Raw genomic sequence first — 20309 nt, 5'->3', positions numbered from 1 at the left:
AAAAAAATCTATTCATGCACCAAATTCCGCGGAAACAATTGGTGCGCAGTGTAGTGCGAGGAAAGAAACCATCCACAGACACAGAGTGCACTTTATGCAGTCTAATCCACTTGGACAACTAGCAACCAATATCGCTTACTCTAAAGCCGGCATTTAGGCGGATCATCGAGAGCAACTGAAAAGGGGTTATTCCGACAATAACTGCCACTCAGTAAGGGATAACGACGAAGACTGTTTGCGCTGGTATGGTGGCAGCACTGCTCCAGAACAAGTGGCGCCACCTCACGCGAGGCGTGCGTGAAAAGCGGTTGTCCGCAGTCTTGTGAGGCAGCGCAAGCAGCCGTGAAATGCGAGCCTCCCGACAGCGTCAGCAGGTTAGAACAGAGCTTATTGCGGCCGCTTTAGCGCCTTGCGTAACACAAACGCGCATACATCCTGTTTGTGCTGCAAAATAAGCTAAAAGCAAAGCAAAGAAAGCCGCTACACCCGTTCTCGGCTGGGCGCGCTATTCGTCTGCCGGCAACTTGCACGCGTCTGCTGGCGGCACTTCGTTTTAGTTTGACATGACACCCGAACAGTATGCCGGAAACATTCATTTGGAAAGGGTCTGAAACAAAAAAACTCAGCGGGGCGGGCAGACCACAGACTCCCTCAGGTGCACAGGTCGTATCTGAAGATCTGCCTGAGGCGCCGGGCCAGGCATGGGTGCATGCGACAATGATCCGAGAGCAGCGCCGACCGCCACCACCGTTATTTCCTTTCCCGCTCGCTCGGTCCAAAGGATGGCCGGGTCGTCCTTGACCTTGAGCGTATGTCTGTGAAAGGAAGAGCAGGCATGACCGTCGAACTCTTAAGATAGAGCCGTTGCGCAGCTCTCGAACGCATTTTGAAGCAAGTTTGGTGCACGGTGGTAAATTATACGACGCCAAGCCTGTGTGTGAAGTTTTCGGTAGAGCAGTGAACTCGGATATCTTCGGGAAATGTGCAGCTCAAATGGAAGGCGCGTTGTATGTACAGAGGGCAAAACACGTCGAGAAAGGCCGAACTGTGTGTTCCGTAGCTCCCATAGCCGCGGCGACCAGGCAGGCAGAAACCGACGATGCAATCCTATGGGGTTAATTGCTCATGCTGACACCTAGTTCATTCCTGACCAGGTGCTATCTCTAGACATCTCAGCCCGAAACAAGCCCAAAACGTGTTCTAGACAAGAGTTTTGCCCTCTGTACGACGTCAAGTTGGGCGTGAGTTTCATTATTTTCCGGCTCGTTTCTACATCGTGTGTGCAGTTGTTTCGAGCACTGCATATCCTCTGTGCGTACATCGAGCAGGCGGGCCTGATGTCCCACTTGCTCATCGCCAGGTTGCGCGCAGTGACGCGAACGCTCAGCGCGTGCTACTTCGAACGATATGCGGCTGGGTGCCCCACCCCGGCCGCTTGTGCAGTGTGCCACACGCGCCATTAATTAGTGACAGCTAGGACGCTACGTGCGCGCGGATTTGTACGTATACAGTGCTTTTTATGTTTTGCAAATGCTGGCAGTGGTACATTGCTCGCGCAGTTATATCTCGGACGCTGCCTGGACACTCGCGCTCGAGCGGCGCAAACCTGTTTACTTTGTTTTGTAAATAGTGTACACAGGTCTCACCTGCCCTTTCTCACTGTCGATCCTCTCTGTATTTTTCCTCGATATTCAACCCCGCACCTTTCATTTCCGCCGGCTGCAGCTCGGTAGTTTAAGATATTAGATGTGAGCTGCCGCGGCCGGCAACATCTTTTCCTTCCTTTTTGTTCTGTTTTCTTTAATAATAAACCACTACATTACAGCATATATGCGTCTTCCACGCACTGGTTTTCATAGGCTTCTGTACAGACTTAAGCAGATCACAAGGTGTGAAGGTAGATTTAAGCACACGCTTTACCGTACACGCCATATACTGCTCTGGGCTAGCGCTGTTTCGTTTCGCTCTTGTACGAGTTCCACGGGAATCGGAAAAACTTGATATTCGATAGCTTTCCAGCGGTATTCCTGTAACCGTTATGACAATCGGGCACGCAACAGTATAATTGCAGGTTTTGCTGCGTGTTTTTTTTTTTTTCCCGCGTAAAGCCATGATGTGATCAGAGCACAGCATCGGCGGCGTCCGCTCCGGACAACCGTTGATTTTTCCATGTACTCCTCAAGGAAAGTCAGACATACTGAGGTGCTTCGCCCTCAAAGAACCTTACGCTTGCAGAGCAAAACGGCGGAAAGACGGCGAGAAGTGCGTGCAGCGCTATGTGGACAGAAGCTCCGCCAGAAAGAAAACAAGCAAACGGACGAACAAGACGAAGCAAAGCCAAGCACGACAAGGGGAGCGCGGGCCCCTTTTTTATGAGCTCAGTGCCCAGTCTTCCGAATGTCCCACGCGCAGAAGCGCCGTCGCCAAATGGGGAGATACGCCCGCGACCAATATATGGGCAGATGGGCCACGGCGTCCGGTGGGGCAAGGAAGCGCGGGCGAAAAGCAATGAGGATTTAGCGCTGACCCACAAGGCAACGATCACCCGGCGTTGTAGCTCGCGCTGCTTCGCAGCGTATGCCCCCCCCCCCCCCCTCCCCCAATCCAGACGCGAATGCAAGAAAGCGAAATATTGATCCCTCTATGACCATCGAAACAAAAAACGGCCTGGAACGTGCGCTTGCACTGGAATGCCTAATGCAAGCAAGGTACGAATGAGGTAGGCCCGAACATTCGAACGCTAACAGCTATATGCTCCTTAGCTTGCAGCCCTAAATATAAAACCAGAAGGTAAATGACCTTGACAGGATGCGGAACGTTATAGGCATGCAATAGATAGAAATAAGTGGGATAAAAAATAAGAGACAAGAAGGACAACTCTGTGAGGCAAGAAATCTTGATGACGCGCAAAGTATGGCCGCTTGTCGAGGCTTGAACTGCGCACGTATATGTCATGTGACATTGATATAAGGGCGGCCTTGAGCGCAGTGCCAGTTCTTCTCCGCTGAGTACAATATAGGGCGCGTTGATGCGAAGTCTTAGTCTTCCCAACGTCACGCAGAGCGAATTCTGAATCACACGTTAGTGTTCGCTCCATGACAAGATAAAAAACACGGCATTTTTTTTCGAGAATCTGCTAAGACCGCGCACTTTGCACAAGGCGCAGGTTAATGTCTACAACCACTGAAAAACACGTCTACCTATGGGCAGCGTAGCATTCAGATATCACCACATTTGGCCAGAATTTGGGTTTATCCAAAATGAGTACGCAATTAATGTCCTCTTTCTAATCAAACCATGGCTAAAATTAACACTGCTTTATGGCTTCCTTCCTTTCAATAACTGTTGGCGTCTTTCATTTCTTACATGCGGCGGCGGTGGTGGTGGTTCGCGTCCCGCCGGCGGAATGTGGCTGTCTTTCCTTCTATTTTCTGTGAAAAGATTCGCAGTAATTTACGCAATAGCTTGTAAGAAGGAGCTGCGGTCGTGCTTGGTGCAACTCAGCGACAGCCGGGGATCAAACCGGGGGAAGGAGGCTTTGCCAACAACAACAACAACAACAAAAGTGCACGCAAGAGTGAACACACCGCAAGCGCCGTCAGAGCGAAAGTTCAATCAACTGCAGTCGTCGAGATTAATAATTCTTTACGCGTCACAGCCAAACCGGGGTTATGACGGGCGGAGCGCACGGGATTAATTTTTACCGCCTGTGCTTCTTGAACGTGAACCGCGAGCTAAGTGGAGGGACATTTTTTTTTTTTGGATTTCGTTTTCATGGAAATCTGACTGCGGCAGCTGGAATGCGAAGCCGCGAACTCATGATCAGCAGCGGAACGCCATAGCACTCGAGCTTATAGCAGCCTGTACCTAGATCGCGGGTACTTAGTAGAGTGTTCGGAGCTGGGATGGCGGCCAGGTTTCGGGAAAAAAGGTTGATCTGTGTGATCACATATAAGCAAAAAAAAAAATGCGGCCCGGTCTTTGGGAAAGCAGCGTACCCTACGCTCTGATAATTAGCGTCGACTCCCGAAACGGCTTCGGCTTCCTTAATACTTCGCTATGGCGGGATAAAGTAGGAGAGGCCAATTAAGCTCGGAAGGAGACCAGATAAAGAAAACAATACAAATAGAAGAGGGGTGGAGAGAGTATTCACGCGAAACTCGCTTGAGATTAAATATACTGCGTGCTTCGCCACTTCGCCTAAGCGGTAGACATGAAGGGGAAGAGGAAGGCGCTTATTCTCCTCGTTCCTATTTCAGTGGCGAAACTAATTCTCCCATTAAACGCCTCTGCCAAGTTGGTAGAGGAGTCTTACCTCCCCATTTTCCATCAGTTCCCTGGAACACACGCTTCCTTATCTTTTTCTCAGCTATTCTGCGCTGTTAAAACGCTACTAGGTCAGAAAGAGAGGTCAGAAGGATTAAGTGATCCGGTGGCAGTTAGGAGGTGAAAATTGCTTCCGTGTTACAGCGAGCGCGTGTTAACATCGGACACAGCTGAACAGCGCTCACGTCTATGTCGAAGTCGTTCGGAACATGAGTTAAAAATGCGTTAACTCCGACGGACGTTTCCTTAAATGTCTCCCAAAAATCTAAGGCCACCAAGTCTAGTGAGAAACAAGGGCAGACAATCTCAAACACAGGTGAGAAGCCCATAAAAGGATTAAATAAAACCGACCCTGAAATGAGCGCGCGGTCGTGATTAAATTAAAAAAAAAGCTAAATGACCAGACAAGATACCATACCAGCGTGGGAACTTAACTCCAATGTCAGGAGAACTCAACTAGAGCGCTACCTATATTATAATCAGAGGAACGATGATAACGGGACGGCGAGAAACGCTAGAGTCGGACAAAGTGGAGTGTCTTCACAGGCGGCATGAATAGGAGCCAGTATCTCTTACAGCCAACAGCAGATCCAGTCCGCAACCGCCCCCATGCATGCACCCTCACCCGTCAGTGGTTGTTCGCTTGTAAACGACCTCCGACAGGGGAAACTGAAGCTGATCAAGGGCCTAACAATGTTCCGCCACGAGTGTTCCTTTTCACCAGAAGCAACCTGAATCCAACAGACGCGCGACCCTGGAAGCGCGAAACGATAAAATATAATAAAAAAAGTAAGGAAAGAGTACTAGCGCGAGTGCAAAAAAAAAAAAAGATAGCAGTCTACACTGCCTGCCTTCCATTCGGGTTTTAGCGCTTAGTGCGCAGGCCTCCTACGCGATGTCATTCCGACACGTATAATACTGCTAATTCCGTTGCAACGTTCAACGCTAGAACAATATCTAGTGAGGCTGGCATAGCAGTGCTGTTCGAGGAACTAGCGGGAATTAAATGGGATGTCGTAGGGCTCAGTGAAGTTAGAAGGACAGGTGAGGCGTATTCAGTAATAAAGGACGGGCACATACTGGGCTATCGCGGATTAGCGGATAGACGAGAACTATGCGTGGGATTCCTCATTACTCAGGATATAGCTAGCAACGTAGAGGAGTTCGATAGAATTAACGACAGAGTGGCAGCTATCGTAATTATGCTCAATAGGAGGAACAAGCTGAAGGTGGTGCAGGCATACGCGCCTACATCCAGCCGTGACGACCAGACCGTTGAAAGTTTTTATGAAAACGTGGAATCGGCAATGAATAAAGTAAAATCACACTACACCGTACTGATGGGCGACTTCAATGGGAAGGCGGTCAAGAAGCAGGCTGGCGACCAGGCGGTAGGCGACTATGGGATAGGTTGTAGGAATAGCAGGGGAGAGTTATTAATGGAATTCGAAGATAGAAATAATTTAAAGATCATGAATACCTTCTTCTGCAAACGAGAGAACAGGAAGTGACCCTGGAAGAGCCCCAATGGTGAGACTAAAAATGAAATCGCCTTCATCCTATGCACTCAAGCTGGCATCGTTCAGAATGTGGCCGTCCTCGGAAAGGTGCGCTGTAGCGACTACAGAATGGTAAGGTCTCGAATTAGCTTAAACTTGAGGAGGGAACGGAAGAAGCTAGTGAAGAAGCCCATTAACGAGTCAGCGATAAGAGGGAAAATAGAGGAATTCAGGGCATCGCTGCAGAACAGATATTTAGCATTAACTGAGGAAGACGATCTTAATATCCATACAATGAACGATAATCTAACAGCCATTATTACCGAGTGCGCAGTAGAAGTAGGCGGTAGGACAGTTCGACAGGATACCGGCAAGCTATCTCAGGAGACGAAAGATCTGATTAAGAAACGCCAAAGCACGAGAGCGTCTAACCCTACAGAGAGAATAGAACTGGCAGACATATGGAAGTTAATAAATAAGCGCAAGGGGGTAGCCGACATAAGGAAGTTCAATATGGAGAGAATCGAGCATGCTCTAAAGAACGGAGGTAGCCTAATTCATAAGACAGGAGACGTCAAGGACAAGTAAAATTACAGACCAATCAGCTTACTGTCCGTTGCCTACAAGGTATTTACTAAGGTAATCGCTACTAGAGTGAGGGCAACCTTAGACTTTAATCAACCAAATGATCAGGCAGGCTTTCGTAAATGATATCCCACAATAGATCATATTCACACTATCAATCATCCGACGAGGAGGCTCAATGGTTATGGCGCTCGACTGCTGTCCCGATTGACGCAGGTTCGATCCCGGCAGCGGCGGCCGAATTTCGATGGAGGCGAAATTTTAGAGGCCCATGCACTGTGCGTTGTCAGTGCACGTTAACGAACCCACAGTGGTCGAAATTTCCGGAGCCCTCCACTACGGCGTCCCTCAAAGCCTGAATCGCTTTGGGACGCTGAACTCTCACAAATCAAATCAAACACTACCAATCAGGTGAGGGAGAAATTCTGAGAACATAACCATCCCCTATATATAGCCTTCATAGAATAGGAGAAAGGGTTTAACTCGGTAGAAACCTCAGCAGTTATGCAGACATTGTGGAATCAGGGTGTACAAGAGCCTTATGTGAAAATACTGGAAGATATCTATAGCAACTGCACAGTTACCATAGTCCTCCATAAAGCGAGCAATAAAACTCAAATAAGGAAGGGCGTCAGGCAAGGAGGCACGATCTCACCAATGCTATTCACCGCCTGTTTATAGGAGGTATTCCGAGGCCTGAATTGGGAGCAGTTGGGGATAAGAGTTAATGGAGAATAACTAAATAATCTGCGATTCGCTGATGACATTCCCTTGCTGAGTCACTCACGAGATGAATTTCAAGCATGATCAATGATTTAGACAGGCAGAACAAAACGGTGGGTCTAAAAATTAACATGCAGAAAACCAAAGTAATGTTCAACAGCCTTGCTAGGGAACAGTAGTTCACAATTGGAAGCGAGGTGCTGGAAGTGGTAAAGGAAGGAATACATCTACTTAGGGCAGGTAGTGTCAGCTGATCCGGATCATGAGAGAGAAATAACTAGAAGGATAAAAATGGGGTGGAGCGCATATGGCAGGTTCTCTCAGATCATGAGTAGCAGTTTATCAATAACCCTCAAGAGAAAGGTGTGCAACAGCTGTATCTTACCGGTACTAACCTGCGGGCAGAAACGTGGAGGCTAACGAAAGGAGTTCAGCTTATATTAAGGACAATACAGCGAGCCATGGAAAATGATGGGTGTAACGTTATGAGACCGGAGGCGGGCAGAGTGGGTGAGGGAACAAACGCGGGTTAATGACATCCTAGTCGAAATCAAGAGGAAGAAATGGGCTTGGGCAGGGCATGTGATGCGAAGGCAAGACAACCGCTGGTCCTTAAGGGTAACGGAGTGGATTCCAAGAGAAGGCAAGCGTAGTAGGGGGCGGCAGAAGGTTAGGTGGGCGGATGAGATTAAGAAGTTCGCACGCAAAGGGTGGGCGCAGCTGGCAAAGGACCGGGTTAATTGGAGATACATGGGAGAGGCCTGTGCCCTGCATTGGGTGTAGTCAGGCTGATGATGACGATGAGAATGGCGAGAAAGTCAAAAACAAATAGCGCGCATACAAGCGATGCGAAAAATATGTCTAATGCGTCGGGTTTTGTGTTTCGTTTACTTTTTATTCGCAGCGACTACGCAGCGTTTCACGGCTCTGACTTATGGCAGGGAGCGGTTCCGATATCCCATTTTCGGGTTCACGTTATGTCTGCGACAATTTCATGAAGCTCTGTGATGTCTAACGCTTACACCGAAACGAACGATGACCCACAGAAGCCGCTCCAAACCGAAATTTGCCCCATTCATTATTACGGTCGCCTAAAGTACGCGCTGCAGCGCCTGTTATCTATTTGAAGGCAATAACGCTACATAGCAAAAAAATAATGCACCCAAGCTCATCCAGAATATACTACTTCACAAACATTTCTCCACATGTTTTCCCGCGTCCCTTTCGAAGCAATGACACCTGCACAAGACAGTGCTTGCAAATTCAAGCTTATTCTCGGCTTTCGCAGCGGGTCATCGACAATAAAATACGGTGCTACGGGGTAATTACTATGAAGTGACGTCTCCTGTGTCGAGCACTTGGCTTTGTCGTCGCCTATCCCTTCACATCGCCACTTGTTTCAACCCCCGGCGTTCTCGCAGAACCTCGGGAACTTTTCGCGATTGTGTCAGCGTACAGTCTGGCAGCAATTAACGTTCAAAAACCTGTTATTTTTTGCGTCGCGCAGACAGAAAAACACTGTCAAACTAGCACTTGAAAACAGCCCACACAACAGAGTAGCTGGTCAAGAGAACTGATTGTAAATGTGAGTGAACTGCGACAGTGCCATGCGTATCCCTGAAGGGCCACTATCTTCGCTGGCATCTTTCCTTTGTGGGACCGCGGAAGCGAGTGAGCAATAGACATTATGGCGCCAGGCGTCGTCGGGTGTCTGGGGACGATGCTCGTTAGGGAGTCCGAATGCCGCCTACCTGGCCCCCCTTTCCTGAATTCTCCAACCTACCAACATTCAACTGGCGAGGAAACTGTGGGACATCTCTTTGAAGGAAACCAGGCCATTTACAGCGCTTGCAGGGAAAGGCCGCAGCTCCTTTCGCTCCGCCGCCCTTCCCCTTTCTCCTTAAGCGCTCCGTGTCTGCGATGCTTCGGATACGAGCATCTCGGCCGTTTAGGCGAAGCCGGCAAAATTAGGCTGCCAGGACACAACGGCAACTGCGCACCACACAACAGGGACAAAGGCGCTGGCAGGAGGGAAAAGAGATCCAAGACAGTGGGAGGTCCGGACGAGACCGGAGACCGCAGGCGGCGCCGCTGAGAAGAGGGCGCTCCAGGTTGGGGAGAGGATATAGCGCAAAAAAGACACGGACGACAAAGATGTGGATGGGACAGGCGCTACATCGGCATTTGTGTCGTCCGTGTCCTTTTGCGCTACGTTTTCAAAAAAACCGTTACCAACTAGCACAAGCCAAGCTACTGGGGAGAGGTATCTCCCGAGTGGCCGGCGGAGCAAGGAAAGCGGGTCAGTGCAGGAGACACCGGTGACGCCCGAGACGACATCGCTCGCCAAGCGGTCCTCCGGCTCTCTGAGCCAATGGGGAAAGGCTTCAGCTGGGCAGCCGATCAAGTTCAACTTCGCAGCCCTTCCATCCTCCTGATGAAGACGCCAGCACCAACGCGGCAGCATGTAAGCTTGGGAGCCCCAGCCTCCGCACAGTAACCGATAAAGTGTTGTTCCTGAATATATCTGTTTCGTTAAAACTGAGCTTTATGGTGTCTCTTTGCGTCTCCGTCCCGTGTGGACCCACGCAGTATGTCGGGTCGTCACAGAACGTGTGCAACATAGTGGTTTCAAATGCTGCCTCACACATGCAATTGCTATGCACTTCCTTTGCTGCGTTAATAACAGCCATCTGTATGTGACGAGCGAACAGTCTCAATGCTTGGTGCGTGACGGTGCTGCCGCAGAAGTGGGCTGTCTTCCCACAGTGAACACGGTTTTGCTGGCAGCCAGTGTGCTAAGCGTTAAATGCGTTTTTTTTCTGCTCCTTGCACCTCTTCCGGTAAATTTGTTTAGCTCAGGCAGCCTGACTGACGAAAAACAACAGTGCAACAACTATGAGCAGAGCTCCGATGATGATCCAATCATGAAAGCGTGGACATACGCTTCGCCGGCTACCAACTCAAGAAGAAAAGCAAACAGTTAAAAACAAGAAAAAAATAAACCACCGGCGCACGTAACGCATACGTTGCGAGGAGATGTATTTCTTCAATTATAATATTTACTTAGCCTTTTTTTTTCTCGCCCGCACCAGCGTCATTGCGCCGTGCATTTATGAAACGCTGGTGCGTTTCGCAGAACAGCTTCGCGCACACTAAAACTATCTCAGTCTCCATGAGAACATTAGCATGCGCGCGAAGGCGCTGGCTATTTTTTTTTTAATTTTATAGCAGCCTTAACCTGAAGCGAGGAGCAACTCGAAACAATATAGACAGGAATAAGCCATATGCGCCACGATAACTACAATAGGCTTTCAGGTGCCGAGCAGCAACGCAAGGAACTGCATCATCCTCCCTATAAAATTACATGGAGCGTCACACTTTACCGCCTAATTCATTATCAAGGCTTAAAAACATGCCGGATCAAATTTACCACTTTAACGAGCTACCGTATATAGCGCGGGTGCTGACGCTTGCGCGTCATGTAGCGTTCTGATTACAAAGCGTGTGCCCTGAAAGACACTTTAGCATTAGAATAAGCCCGTCGAGGCGGAGCGATGCGCAGGGCAAAATTGATTAGGCAAAAAGAGAGCCGTGCCTCCCGTAGCACGTTGAACGCAGCGCTAGATATTCAGATTAGCACCGAAGCGCTGCGCGATCGCAAACAAGCTGTCTGTACCTTTCATTGGGTGCCAACGACCGAAAACACGTTAAAGTGCGCGCGAGCTATAATGCGGTGTCGCAACACCACCTAGCCGAAGAGAAGCTTCGGCCCACCAATTTAAAGCTGGGCCATTTCCGAGCTCTGAACATTCGCATTGGAAAAGCTAAATTAAGAAAAAAAGGTATTTAGCTTTTTATGATCCCGGCTATGTTATAGCTACTCTTACAATTTCGGAACAAAGCAGCGCATGGAAAAGGTAATGCTAAAAGGTAAATTATGCAGAATGTCAAAGAAGTGCGAAGATAGTGTTTTAAAAACAGAAATTAATGGAACACAGGAACAAGGTTACTTCAGAAAGCAGCCCATGCAGAAAGCAGAAAGCCAAAGTACAGCATTTCAAGGAAGCCTGAAGACATAGTCTTAAAAACGAAAATAAATTTATGCGCCAACGCACCACCGCCTGGTGTGAATGCTCCAAATTCATTTCAACCACTTGGGGCTCCAGCACTGGCCTCTGTCTTGTACTCCTGTGTCGAAATTTAGATGCCCGCACTTCACTCGGCACTGCAGCAACCTAATCCTCCCCCCTTCGGCATTTTAACTTTACACTGCACTTGGAGCAGTACGACTTTGTTGCGGCGCTGTATTTCAGTAGCAGTCATCAATAATTTCGGCAGCCAACATAACGAGTCCCTGATTTGTGAAATCCTGGCCTGCCAACCGGAAAGCAGATGCGCAAGGAGGACAGAACCGCAAGGACAATCGTGGATTGAGCTGAGATGTGACACAGCGCCGAAGCTCGAGTCGCGCGCACACAGAATGCCAATGTAGGCTGCGTTCGTTTTTAAGTCTATCGTTCTTTACCTCCGGTAGAATAGCGGGAGAGCTAGGTGGTGGATAGACAAATCAAACATGAGGAATGCAGGCGTGGAGAGGGGGGAAGAGGATGGCGAAAGCGCTGAAAGATTGTGCTGGGAGTACATTTTCCAAGGTATTAATATGGGATGCCCACGCAGATTATGTTCCAGAGAAAGTGCAGTTTAGTTACAAGAACAATTATTAAAATCGCTATTTCTGAGCTGTATCCGCAAAAAGTTTTTATTATGCATTATTTCCAAACTTCAATAAATTATTCCACCTTAGTTCCGGGTAAGGCGACAAAGTCGGATCTCTGAAGTATTTTAAGAACGCAAAAACAAAACTTGCATGAGCTATTGACAAAGCTACAATAAATAAACTGAGTTCTCAAGCATCTGAGGCAATTTTAGGGAATGCCAGTAAATGATTTATCTTAATAAAAACCCTCCCGCAAGCCAATGCCTAGCGTTAAGAGCGAAAATAAACTTTTGTGCACATCACGGTTACAATTACTAAGCGACGCAATTTATTATAGTAGACGATTGCTGCAAGTTGCAAAGTGTAGAGCTAATTACGCCTTAGAGGTGCTCAAATAATTCACTCAGGCTGCCGAGCGCGTACACGAAATCATAAATCTATATATTAGAACTGAACTTCAGGTACCAGAGGGGCATTATTTCACCAGTGGATGACATATAACAATATGAGCACCAAGTTTCAGAGGAGTTGACCAATTGATATCAAGGAATTATATACAAAGAGACTAAAAGTGAGTATGGAGGTTGAATACAGCGATAGTTTAGGCGTATATTTGTAGAAACGCTTTACAAAAGGATGTAGATGCAGGTCTGCCTTCCACACTATTGTCACACTAAGCCGCATTTGATACCTTCCACTGATTTCGACCATTCTGTTACAATACATGGTTAATCTCTCATGTCACTGATTGCCACCTTATATCAGAGACAATAGCAGATTTCTGTTTGAAAAAATATTTCATTGCAGGAAAAGGTCAAAAGCAACATTCAGAACGCACTGAAAACCTTTCGATGAGTGCATGCCTAGAATTGCGTAATGTATACAAGCGCGCACATTTGAGTAACTGCAACCTTTTTCTCAAACGCTTAGATTACGCATTCACCAACACAGCGATTTGGCGACAAAATACGGCCAGACAAAATGTACGTACTCCTGAGCAATGCCCCAGTCCTCGTTCCGGAAAAGGTTATTGTCTTCAAATAACCAGAAATGCTTTGCTTGGGCTACTTAAATGCTGTATGGAAGCCGCGGTATACTATCACACCAACAATGACACCATCTAAACTCATTTGGCTTGTGTGAACTGTTGTCTGATCCATCATGCAACTCTTACTTGAATGGTGAAGTGAAAAATGCAGATTTGTTCATTTATATGAGACTGTCACGTACGCTTAGCTTGGTCGTGTAAAGTTTGTGGCACCACGTGGTTATTAATACATAAAGTTGGCCAGAGGCCTTTCAAGTTACGTCCTGTACGGCGGCGTTTACCTCTGACATCTGCTTTTGCTTGAACGGGCTCAAAATAAAACGAGCCTTATGTCCAGGCATTCTGTGCTCTGCTGCTATGAAAAAAAAAAGTGCTGACTAAATCTGCACATATAAGAAAAAGATGTATTCGTAGACGGTGTTTCTTCAGTGTGATTAAACGTAAGATGAGTGATTACGTGTGATACTTTAAACAATGCACTATACAGCATACTGTAGACGCTTTGTCAGAAGCGAACGCAGGAGTGCGTTCATGCTTCGCGCCGAAGACTGCAGCTGCGTTCGCACCTCTTACTTAACCCCAGAAGCGAAAGCACCGACCAAGCTGGCCTTGTCCCGACGGATAAGGTTACTGCGCCATGTCTGAAAAGGTCTGCCTGCTCGGGCCTTTCGTAAGCGACAGCCCACCGTTAGGTCTGGAACGTATGCACGCTTTGGGACTGCGCTAAATAAACCGTCTAACCTTCAGTGTGTACTAAAGTGTCTCGAGTTATCCTCTGTGTACTTCCTCCACTCTAACGATTTAATTATCGCTGCCGCCAGTGCCGACACCGTCCCGTAGCAAGCTTTCCTTCTTGGTTCGATTAACAACATGCACGCACAGTGAAGAACAAACAAAAATGGATGACCGAATGATTGAAGCTGCCATCAGAGACGCGCAGCGCAACGCACGGGAGCTGAGTGACAACAAGGCCTATTACGAAATAGGCCTCGAGGGGCAACTCCGTCTTGAGCACAAGCGAGGCGCGTCCTTCCGGATCCCTTGGCAACACAACAGAGAAACACGCCAGTATTTTTGACGACCCATCGCGCGCTTACATCCTCTGTATCAGTTTCGCCCCACAACAAGTTACGCGACGAGCGCGACAGGTAACCTGCGCGCAAGCCTCCCGTACTGACCACTGTGAGGAGATAACACACAGACCAGTAACCAACGGGATTTTTAGCCCCGTCAAAATTGAGAAACCATGTGCGACGAGGGTGCAGCGCACCCAAATTTTTAATCGAATTCTAAAGCCATCCACTGCTTCTGCCCGTCCCTTTAAAGGATGCATCACTGAGCGCAGCCCCAGTTCAACTGCACGACCATTCGCTTACAACGCACACAGACAAACGGGCTTTCAGACTTGTCCAGATCTACTTTCCTCTCCTTCCTGGCCGCCGCGGTGGCTCAGTGGTTATGGTGCTCGGCTGCTGACCCGAGAGACGCGGGTTCGATCCCGGCCGCGGCAGTCGCAATTCGATGCAGGCGATATTCTAGAGGCCCGTGTGCTGTGCGATGTCAGTGCACGTAAGCCCAGAGGGTCGAAATTATCTGGAGCCATCCTCTACGGCACCCCATAGCCTGAGTCACTTTGGGGCGTTAAACCCCATAAACATCCTCAGCTTATTCCTAACCGAATGGCGATCGTCGCAAGGACTTAAAGGGAGCCCGAACACAGGAGCGACAGCCTCATCCAGACGAAAAAGCTAGCAGAACTTTTTGAAATGCTAATGAGACACTCTGTGAGTTTGCATTTCCGGAGTATTTATGTTGTAGTCGTGCTTGTTCATGTCTTCGGTGCTCCTTTGTATAGCTCACATAGAATCATTTCGAAGTGATCGTGACGTTTAATGATCGACGCATGAGGAAGAAAAAACAACAAGGCAAATGATTCACAACGTGTAAAAACTATAGGAACGTTGTGCACGCGATACGCCTCCATCCTAATTGCATGCGCGTGCGCAGACAGGTACGAAACACACAGGCAACGTGCACCTCATAAAGCACCAGGTGGTGCCAGCCCCTCCCTATACCACTTAATGACATGGCGCGCAAGGACACAACTGTTTCACAATGGAGACCACAGAGTGCCCTAAAATTTGATAGCATTTTTTTCCGGAAAGCCAATTGTTCTTACGTTCAGCGTTAGCTATTTAACCCAAAACAAAACTTGTCGCCGACCTCAGCCCGAATATGCTTTATTGTAATAAACATGAGACGCGCAAGCGCTTACCTTCGGCAACCGTGGTGCCAGTTACGATAAAATTGGTTTCATTTGAAGCTATTTTCTGAAAGAAGATGATAGCAAAGTTATGTGTGCTGTTGAATTTCAATTTAAATCAGTGAAGACTAACACTTCATCTCGGTGAAAAATGCCGCGCAGCTTTGCAGTGAAGATTAGTTTCCAAAGTCTAAGAGATTCCGCTATAGACACCGAGCTTGACGCGGTGAAGCTAAACACATTAAACGTCACTATATATCAAGGCGCTGTTGCATAAATGGAATTTCTGCGAACTTCCTGTAAGCGATATACCATGCCCTTGTGCAGAGTAATCTATGTGAGTCATGGTTCCGCGAAGCGTTTTAACAGGTGCACTGTAACAAGGTCAGTGCGGTTTCCACCTCACGAAGCCGTACAATACTAAATATACTGGATTAAGTTTCAAGGTTTTGCAACCTGTGCCGATTTTTCAGAATAACGAGAGCCTAATTCAAAGGCACGCTTTTATAAGCCACTTGAATTCAAGAACAGTGCTCAAATGTACAGTATGAACAGTATGATATACAGTATCCAAATGAGCTGCGTAAATTTTCAGTGACGGGCCACCGTTAATGAATCCTAAGCGCGAGCTGCCTGACCCTGATCAGTAGGCACCCAAAACACCGCACCTGCAATTCCTTCTCGCGGACCAACACGGTGGCTTGGTGCTCGGCTGCTGACTCGAAAGATGCGGGTTTGATATTGTTCACGGCGGACGCATTTCGATACAGGTGAAATGCCAGAGGCCCGTGTACTGTGCGATGTCAGTGCACGTTGAAGAACCCCAGGTGATCGAAATTATCCGCAGCCTTCCATTACTACGTCCCGCATAGCTAGAGACGCTTTGGGACGTTAGACCCTAGAAGTCGCGCAAGCAATTCCTGCTCGTCTGCGAGTGATAAACTTACGCGGTCACCTCGCGTAGTTGTCACTGATGCTATAAAGAATACGCGAATAAGCTGCAACGTTGAAAGAAAGGTACTGCTAAAATGAAAGTTTTCACGCCCGACAAGCGCAAATACGCGTATTTTACTACATAGCAACAAAATTACTCAATAACGACTGTTCGTTTCTGAGTTTTAAATATACTTGAACTCAACGCAACTTCGAAGCCGCTGCAGATACAGAATTTGATTTCACTTTTTAAGTAGTACAGCGTAAAAAGAAATCACAAATAACGCAATTGTTATGAGCCCCGTCGCGGTGGCTCAGTGGTTAGGGCGCTCGACTACTGATCAAGAGTTCCCGCGTTCGAACCCGAACGCGGCGGCTGCGTTTTTATGGAGGAAAAACGATAAGGTGCCCGTGTGCTGTGCGATGTCAGTGCACGTTAAAGATCCCCAGGTGGTCGAAATTATTCCGGAGCCCTCCACTACGGCACCTCTCTCTTCCTTTCTTCTTTCACTCCCTGCCTTATCCCTTCCCTTACGGCGCGGTTCAGGTGTCCAACGATATATGAGACAGATACTGCGCCGTTTCCTTCCCCCCCCCCTAACCAATTATTATTATTATTAATTGTTATGAAGATAGGATTACCTATACTTTGCTCCCACACTCTCAATAAAGCTCGTATGGCAAAAAATATTGCGACCGTTCGCGCCCTCTCCGGACGAATGCGTCTACCCACACTTGCACGAGCGATACTAACCGCCACTGCGGGAGCACTGGGAGCTGTGGCAGCTCGGTTTCGTCGGCGCGTCGCGCTGCTGGCAGCGGGAGCTGCTCCGTGCCACGTGGCTGGTCACGTGACCAACCACGTGATCAGCCAAGGCGCCGCGCCGCGGGCAGCTACTTCGCACCACGTGATAGTGTGGCGGCGCCGCCACGCTGAAGCCTCGAAATGCTACCGCAATGTAGCTATCGTTACAAAACCGGCTGCCAAGAGGGCGCGGAGGGCCTACAAAGTCATCAGTCGATGATGAGAGGCGTGGAGAACGCGAGAAAGGCGCACCGTTGAATGCGAAACTACCGCACACCGACGGTGACAGACCAAATGCCCGTATTGCGAGAAGTTTGGATACCAGTGAAGTGGTATTCCCGGTATTCCTGTTGGCCAAGCCGGTCAGGTGGCATGCGCCGCCTGCCCAGTCGATCGGACCTCCACATTCTGCTCTGCTACCGCGTGCAGGCAGCGCGCAGTTCGTCGCTGAATGGGCCCATGAATGACAGATGACGCTGTCGAAAACGTACGTGGTCAGGCGCCTGTGGATCAGTGGCAACGCGTTGTTGAAGCAGCGATTGCGTAGAGGTATAACATCCGCCTCACGGGCAAGAGGACCGGGGCACAAATCCTGGTGCCACGAAATTCTCCACCGGATAAAAAAAAAAATCCGCGTGTCGATGGAACCGCATAACCAGGCCTGGGGTGCGTTCTGTTCTCGGTGACCAGGACCGACAACGCACTCCCTCAGCAGGACAGGATTTGGCTACCCTGATGTAGTACTACAACCTTCTACACGGATACTCCAAAAACGGGGATAGGGTGGCCGCAGCTGGCACAGGATAGGGTTCATTGGAGCGGGATATGGGAGAGGCATTTATCCCGCAGTGGTCGTAGTCAGGCTGATGATGATGATGATGCCGTTGAAGCACAGCTTTCTGGACCTGATACTGACTGGAATAAGTTCGTTGGTGCGAATAACCACAGAGGCATCACAGAAGTCTCGAACTAAGGAAGTCACTGTACGCGAATTACGAGGATTCTACGAATTTCAGGAATCTAGTTTATGGGGTTTAACGTCTCAAAGCGATTCAGGCTATGAGGGACGCCGTAGTAAAGGTCTCCGAAAATTTCGACCACCTGGGGTTCCTTAACGTGCACTGACATCGCACAGCACGCAGACCTCTAGAATTTCGCCTCCATCTAAATTCGACCGCCGCGGCCCGAAATCGAACTCGTGTCTTTGGGGTCAGCAGCCGAGCGCCGTAACCACTGAGCTACCGTAGCGGCTGCTTCCAGGAATCTAATGACAACTACGTGCCGTGAACGCTTGCACAATAAAAGTAAAATCGTGATGTGAAGCGGTCAGCGCGAAAACTGGACGAGGGGCAGGAAAGAAAACACACGAGACATTCACCAACGTTGGGGAATGCCTTATGTGTCTTCTGTTCTGCCTCTCGCCTAGTTTACGCGCTGACTACTGCCCATCATGCAGCACCAATTTGCCCGGCAGCATGCTCTCCTGGAATGATCAGTCAGATGGCATCGCTAAAGCCGAATGGAAGGTTCGAAAGCTCAGTGATAGGGCCCGGCATAACACTTTTTTAATAAACAAACAACACTTTTCTCTTTTTTATTCTAGATTTTATACAAGAAGTCCGCTTAATACCAACGTTGGGAACAACGAGCGCACTCCGCGCTACCGTCAGGATCGTTAGAAGTGGGCTCGAATGCATAACCGTATAGTCACTCTTAGCAATCATCAGATTCACGCCCACAGAGAGCATTCATTCCTGGGATTAATATTACATTCTCCTTTGAAATTTACTAGAGACATATGCCATTTAAATACAAAGGTAGCGTATGTTAGTAAAACATTACTAAAAACGAGATCGTTTTTTTTCCACGAGAACCTTGCTCATTCTCTACTTTGCATTTATTCACAGTCATTATAACTATTGCACTTCCACATGGGGCAAGACATTTCACCTCACTTAATTCAGCACTTAAAAAACCAGTTTATGGGAACACTCACCTTCAGTTCATTCCATCCTAATGCTTCGCCATTCTTGAGCGATCAAAGAACATTACCAATCACAAAGTTCGTCAAATTCAACCTGTCGATCGTTTTATTTGAAATTTTAGAAAATGTTACTCAATCAATGTTATTTCGAATATTACTCTCGTAAATACTAACTGAACTAGATTTAACTGCCTCAAATCGAAATTTCTCGTTACCAATAATACGAGCTAATTATAGGAATTCACTGCTTATTTCACGGCCTGATGACATGAAAGAACTCCTCGACATATATAAAACAATGATATTCATTAACCACTGTCCAGAAAGAACTGTTGAATTTCTTGCTCACGTACTAACTATTTATAATTGAAAAAATAACAATATTGTTAAGCTATATATTTTCCCCTCTGCTATGTTAGCCGTCGCGGTGGCTCAGTGGTTATGGCACTCGCCTGCTGGCCCGAAGGACGCGGGTTCGATCCCGGCCCCGGCGTTCACATTTCGATGCAGGCAAAATGCTAGAGGCCCGCGTAAACAACCACAGGTGGTCGAACTTTCCGGAGTCCTTCACTTCGGCGTCCCTTATAGCCTGAGTAGCTTTTGGACGTTAAACGTCCCTAAACCAAACCGGGCCTTTTGCTGCGTGATGCTGCTTTTATATGTGGTTATCGACAGGATGTCCCCTTTGCGCTTCGTGCTCGGGTACCTCCTTCCGCATAAATATTTTGTAGGCCACAATTCAATAATTCATTAAAACATTCAACTGAAATTTAAACCGAGAACAAAAAATACGCTCGCTCTTAACGGCCGTGAAAAACATAATATTACTAGGGTTGCACTTGCGTGAGGTCTAGTAGCTTGTCTTAAATGTCTCGCTTATGTTACATGCGACACTGTGCAGAAAACACTGGACGCTTCATAAAGCATGAAACAAAAATAAATGGTACATACTAGCTCCGTTGGTGAGCAAAGAAAACTAAAACAGTGGTCTTGGCGTCGGTTGAAGCACTCAGGAGCATATTCCCCTTTTAACTAGTTATATGGTTAAAAACGATTGATTTTTGAGGAGCTCGAGATACTTGAAATGTGTATGAATGAGAAACTTCAAGAACGGAAAAAATTAGCGAAATTTCAGAGAGCACAGGGGCTCAAACGTTGGCTGATTATTCTTAAAAAAAAAACTCAAGTAAGAAATAAACCAAACTTCGCATTAGTCCACTAAATGACTGTAAAGAATAACACTTGAACCTCTCTTGCGAATGAACAAGTACATCTTCAAACACGGATTCATATTTGGTTGAACATCTTGTATGCAAAGCCATGTTCGAAACTCCCATAGCGCGGTAAAAGAGAGAGAGAGAGAGAGAGAGAGAGAGAGAGGGGGGGGAAATATAAACATTTAGCCTAGCGTTACCGTGTGCCGCAC

The 20309-nt window shown here is 47.8% G+C and overlaps 1 protein-coding gene across 1 annotated transcript in view; it reads right to left on the bottom strand.

The window, feature by feature from the left end:
- LOC144114643 (glycosyltransferase 25 family member-like) overlaps positions 1-20309 on the bottom strand; it is a 166487-nt gene that overhangs the window by 60860 nt on the left and 85318 nt on the right. The window lies entirely within an intron of this gene.

Source organism: Amblyomma americanum, chromosome 1 (genome assembly GCF_052857255.1).
Source record: "Amblyomma americanum isolate KBUSLIRL-KWMA chromosome 1, ASM5285725v1, whole genome shotgun sequence".
Lineage (NCBI taxonomy): Eukaryota > Metazoa > Arthropoda > Arachnida > Ixodida > Ixodidae > Amblyomma > Amblyomma americanum.
This window is presented reverse-complemented; position numbering and strand designations above follow the sequence as displayed.